Genomic DNA, 6,000 nt, shown 5'->3' with positions numbered 1-6,000 from the left:
CTCTTATAATTCTTTATCTTTGGTTTTGGCAAGTTTGATTATAATATGTCTTGGTGACTTCTTTTAAAATCTACCTTATGTGGAGTTCGATGAACATCTTGGATAGATATCTTCTCAGCTTTCATGATATCAGGGAAGTTTTCTGCCAATAAATCTTCAACAATTCTCTCTGTATTTTCTGTTATCCCTCCCTGTTCTGGAACTCCAATCACTGGTAGGTTAATTCTCTTCATGGAGTCCCACATGATTCTTAAGCTTTCTTCATTTTTTAAAATTCTTTTATCTGATTTTTCTTCAAATATATTAGTTCCAAGTGCTTTATCTTCAAGTTCAGAAATTCTGCCTTCCACTTGCTCAATTCTGCTCCTCTGACTTTCTACTGAGTTGTCTAATTCTGTAATTTTATTGTTAATCTTCTGAATTTCTGATTGCTGTCTGTATATGGATTTTTCCAGCTTATTACATTTTTCATTACGTTCCTGAATTATCTTTTTAATTTCTTCAACTGCTTTATCTGTGTGTTCCTTGGCTTGTTCTGCATATTGCCTCATTTCCTTCCTGATGTCTTGAAGGGTTCTGTATATTAATCTTTTGTATTCTGTTTCTGGTAACTCCAGGAAGGAACTTTCATCTAGAAGATCCCTTGATTCTTTGTTTTGAGTGCTTGCTGAGGTAATCATGGTCTGTTTCTTTATGTGACTTGATACTGACTATTGTCTCTGAGCCATCTATAAGTTATTGTATTAGTTTGTTTTATGTTTGCTTACTGTGTCATAACTTCTTGCTTTGTTTTTTTTGACATGCCCAAATGGGTTGCTTGAGTGAGCTAGCTTGATTATTTTCGCCTTTGGAGCACTGACGTCCTGTCCCCAGATGGCTAGAGCTGTTATCAGGTATATCAGTCTAGAAGTCCCTTCGCTTTTGTTGTATGAATTCAGCTCAGTTGTCCAGGTAGCTGATCATCAAGTGTGTGGTACAGGCTCTGTCCTACAGTCTTAGAAGGGCAGAAGTGATTGGTGTAGGTACTAGTATCTGGTTGCAGCAGGGGGTCACACTCTGAACAAGGCAGGGGGCTGAGAATCATTCCCCAAGTGTCTCTGAGGACAGTGTGTACCTGTTCCTTAGAGTGTACAGGTGGGTGGGTTCTGCAGATGGACCATGGGCACCCAGTGTTTTTGATTGTAAGGACTGGGAGGTACCAGTTATCCCTGGGTATAACTGGTGGGTGGCTGGGTGGTCTGAGTGGAGCTACCAGTCCTTAGGCTCCTGATGTGGGTAGGTGAGGAAACCGTTTAATAGGCAAAGCAACATCAAACTTCAAACACCCACCTCTCCACTGCACAGCTGAAACGGTTGGAGTCTGCCAACAAGGGCCTATTCTCCTGAAATAGGTCCACACAGGTCCATGCAGAGGGGAAAGGTACTCAAAATCCATGGACCGTTTATGCCTGGACAGGAGCTGCTTCTGTCCTGAGCTCCCCAGGTTAGTGGAGCTGGAAAATTATCCTTTCCTCCAATTGCAAATTTATTCCTTCTCCAAGGCCAGGAGGATGGCTCTAGGTGCTCAACAGGGCCTATCTCAGGCCCAGGGAAATCAGTTGCTGAAGCTGGCTTTGGGGAGGGGGAACTTTAGTCACTAGAGACTGATGTCGTGTACTATCTCAGAGAAAGACAAGATGACCTGACCACAAAGAAGGCTTTCTTGGGAAGAGATAGACTGATGTGGAGAAATACATTGAAGAAAAGAGCAGACAGTGTAGAGGTAGATTAGATCTCGTATGATGCCTGAGCTGCCCCAGTTTCCCAGGGTTTTGGGGAGACTGGCCATAATATCATTTTCAAGAAGCTTCAGTTTGAAATAAGCACAAAATTTATAATAACCATTTGTTACTATTTAGTGAGATCTTATTATAACCAGCTACTATTTGCTAAGTGCTTTATGTACATACATACATTCTCATAACAACTCAATGAGGTATATACATATTACTCCCATTTTATAGATGATAAAACTGAGGCACAGAGAATTTAACTTTCTCAGAGTCACAGTTTTAGTGAGTGGCACAGCCTGATAAATATAACATTCATATAGAATTCTTGATTTGGTAGTCTCAACTCTGGAAATCTTTAAGTACTCCAAAAATACTTTCCAGAGGCAAAAGTAACTCAAGTTAGCTATCAGAACCCTCTGTGAAATGCTCATCTCTGGAAAGCATTAACCTCCACTGTAAGTGAAAACTGCTGACTTGCCTATACTGTTTCCTATAGTTAACATCTGTCAGTCCTCCCAGAGCCTTCTCATAGTTTTGGAAAAAACTGAATTTCTTGATTTGAGAAGTTTAGGATCAGACTCTAGTCATATTCCTGACCCAGTCAAGGTCAAGTTCTCTTGACACAAACTGCCAAATACCCTCTAAGGAGGCTGCATCCTGGCTTCTCCCACTGCAACCTTGGAGATGCTGCCTGGTGATTTAGAAAGTCCCCAGTTTCCTTCCTTTAATACCCCTTAGAAATATATATATAATCTCAGAGCAGATCCCACAGGTTATCAAATGAAACAGGCATGTAGGAAGTTCCAGGCATGGTGTTTTCCCTCTGAGTCTGTCTCACTCACAAGGGGAAAGAGAAGCCTTAAGCTGCCTCCTTCAATATCTTCATCTGACAGAAGGCATGCATGATTTTGAAATAAATGGGATCTATTTTAAATTTTGTTCCTTCTTTTATTCTTGGCCTAAGATGGAGGTGAAGAATGAGGAAGCAGGACATAGCCACTATGTACTTTCTCTTACTATTATTACCTCAGGTCATTTACATTTAAAGTCCGCATTCACTCCCTGTTTCATCAGGGAAGGCTATTCTTCTTAGCCCAACTATACAACTTGTAAGAGGCATAGGTGAAGGGTGGGGACAGTGAGAGATGCCAGGCACATATGACAAACAATCTCTACCAGTCAATGGCTAATGGCTAATGCATTAAAAACCCTCTGCAGTCCCACTGTTGCCTCCTCTGGTACATATGATACAGCTAGCATATATTAAGTGCTTACTTTGTGTCAGACACTGTGAAAAATATTTTAACTATGCTGTATCTTTTATCCTGCCAGCAACTCTTTAAATTATATACAACAGCCCCACGTAAGGTTGAATAAGGTGGTACTAAGAGTCCTAGAGTCAGACTGACCCTGGCTTTCAATTCCAACTCTACTCTTAATTGGCTAGATGATTCCAGGCAAGTTACTTTGTCCTTGTAAGACTCAGTTTTCTCATCTGTAAAATAAGAAGTCGTAACTACATCATAAAATTAAGATGAAGACTGAAGTAAAGCATGGCATGTAGTAAAGTCTCAATAAATTTGAGTCGTTATTATCTCTGATTTACAGTTGAGGAAGCTGTGGCTCAAAATCATAGAACTAATGAGTTCTGAACTCAGGATCTCAACCCATGTCTGTCTGACCCCAGAAGTTCATTATAACCTCTATGCTATTCTGCATCCCTGTAAGCCAAATTTAAAGGCACGAGTCTCCTTACCAACAGTAATTTATTTGATCTGATGTTGAGATTAGGATTGGTTATACTTAGAATATTTTTGTTATTAACCAATATGGCTGTTCTTAATATGATTTACATAACAGGAAATGTTTAGATATGAAACTTTAAAAATATACCTTTCATTACGAGGTCTGTATAATGACATTACAAAAAAAATCTAAAAATAGAGAATGACAGAGCTCATCCATATTCTCACAAGTGTATAACGCATTTTCATTTTTGCTCATTCATTTCCAGTGTTTGTCCATCAGCAGATGCGTTTCAGTGGAGTTGTAATCATATTGTAATTCTGCTATGTTTCCTTGGGTGGGTTGTTTTAGTGGCCCTTTCCCACTTTGCACGCTGTCATACAGTATGTGAGACATTTTCCATGTCACAGCCAAGGGAGGAGTGATTCCCGTGTAGCAGAGTCTCTGTGTTCCATTGGTTTTTTGGTCCAGCCCATCTATAAAGAACTCACACCTATAGAGAGGAAGAGTGTAAAGAGCAAGTAAAAAGTGCAAAAGCTCTTTTACTAAATTCCATAAAATATGGGGAGTGCAGAAAACGTTTGGGAGGGCTCAGCGATAGAGTAATACAATTAAGAAGGAAGCATTCTTCTGTTACTGCAAATCGCAGATTCGAGCCGCCTGCTGCAAGGCCAATACTGAGACAGGAGGAGGTAAGCAGCAACAGGGCTTTATTGAACACCACGTTCAAGAGACAGAGGGGGCTAAATTTCCCCCAGATTCTGTCTGCCCCAAGAGAGTTTTATAGGTAGAGGGTCAGGGTTTAGAGATTTCCAGGAATGTTGATTCTTCTTTGAGGGGGACATAATGACCAAGTGACCTATTGTTGACGTCTTGCAGGCCTCTTTACACCATCCTGGTTTCAGTCACAAGATAGGTCTGGGTTTTGCTCAATTATCTCGGGTCCTGATGGTATCGCTCATTGTTTTTGTCACCTTGGAGAGAAATATGGTTTAGTCAACAATAGAAAATCTTGATTACCTTGTTTTTCTACAATGGAATTTGTTTTTCTACAAAGGAACAGCTGTGAGGCAGATTCCAGAGCAAGTAATCAACATTCGCAAAGACAAAAGATTTTAATCACAGCTTATACAGCTAAACTAGAAAAACATGCTCTCTTATTTTAATGCCAAAACACTACAGAAAATATATTTTCTCTACTTCACTTCTTCCCTCATTTCCCCACAGATCACTGTAAGTAGCCTGTGTTGATGGCTGAGCCCAGCTCCTGAGGCATAGCAGTTGCCAGGTGCACAACTCAGGAGGTCTCTGAAACAAACATCTGTCCAAAGGTACCTAAACAGTGTTTCCTAAATTTTCCCATAAAGATTACAACCTGGGAAACCCTAGGGGCAGTTCTATTCTGTCACATAGGGTCACTATGAGTCGGAATTGATCAGACGGCACGTGACAACATGAAATGCTTAGCATAGCATTTGGCTCAAAATTAAGTCCTCAGTGAATGATGGGTATTGAGGCAGCTCACCTGAACCCTGCTGGGCTTCCTCACTGGACACTTTTTGCATATGGTTTTTTAAAATGCTGTGTCTCCTGGGTAATTTGTAACTTGTAATCTTGACTGCAATCAGAAAATTACCTACTCTATTTGCCATATTTCAGCAAAGTCCTAAAGTGATAATGCTTGCTATATTATTTTTTGTTATTGGAATCAGGTTCATAACGATAAACAGGGAACATCCTTGAGGCCGGAAGGTGGGAGCATTCTAGTTTCACTTCCTGGCCTAAAATAGGCGCGAACTTTCTAGTTTCATTTTCGGAGAAACCAAACCTGGTATTCCACCTGCGGTTGTTTTTCTGCCGCAGGCTCAGATTTCAGAACCATTCCGTCCCTCTGAAGTTTACCTGGGTCCACAGTCAAGCTGAGGACCGCTCAACTGGTCAGGACTCCAGGAGTTTTCTGTTCAACACTCCAACCCCAAGGAATCTTTTAATTCCCAAGGTACGTGCAGACTGCCAGAGAGACGCAGGCTATGCCTGATGAATAGAAAGGTTGGTCTCAAAAAGAGACCATAAAATTCTAAGATAAAAATCCACCCTAGGCTATAGGCTTTTGCAGTTGTATCTAATGCAATCAAGAGAAGCTAAGGCTGACAATTAGGTCCACACTTTTCTTTCTTAAATTAACTTATTTATTGTGCTTTAACTGAAAGTTTACAAGTCAGTCTCTCATACAAAAAGTTGTACACATCTTGCTATTTACTCCTAGCTGCTCTCCTCCTAATGAGACTACACACTCCTCCTCTCCACCCTGTATTCCCCGTTTCCATTCAGCCAGCTTCTGCCCCCTTCTTCCTTCTCATCTCGCCTCCAGACAGGAGTTGCCACATAGTCTCACGTGTCACTCCTCACCAGTTTCATTACCATTATCCATCTTATAGTCCAGTCCAATCCCTGTCCGGAGAGTTGGCTTCAGGAATGGTTC

The 6,000-nt window shown here is 40.9% G+C and overlaps 1 protein-coding gene across 2 annotated transcripts in view; it reads left to right on the top strand.

The window, feature by feature from the left end:
• Window positions 1-619: 619 nt before the first annotated feature.
• SLFN11 (schlafen family member 11) overlaps window positions 620-6,000 on the top strand; it is a 29,904-nt gene continuing 24,523 nt past the window's right edge. Inside the window, exons 1-3 of one of the 2 annotated variants that reach the window (XM_049860544.1) lie at window positions 620-672; window positions 4,746-4,849; window positions 5,382-5,517. The gene's annotated coding sequence lies outside the window, so the exon portion shown is untranslated. Of the gene's footprint in view, window positions 673-4,745; window positions 4,850-5,363; window positions 5,518-6,000 lie in introns of those variants that run through there. The other variant, XM_049860543.1, reaches the window with a different exon arrangement.

Source organism: Elephas maximus, chromosome 19 (genome assembly GCF_024166365.1).
Source record: "Elephas maximus indicus isolate mEleMax1 chromosome 19, mEleMax1 primary haplotype, whole genome shotgun sequence".
NCBI classification, from domain to species: Eukaryota; Metazoa; Chordata; class Mammalia; order Proboscidea; family Elephantidae; genus Elephas; species Elephas maximus.
This window is presented reverse-complemented; position numbering and strand designations above follow the sequence as displayed.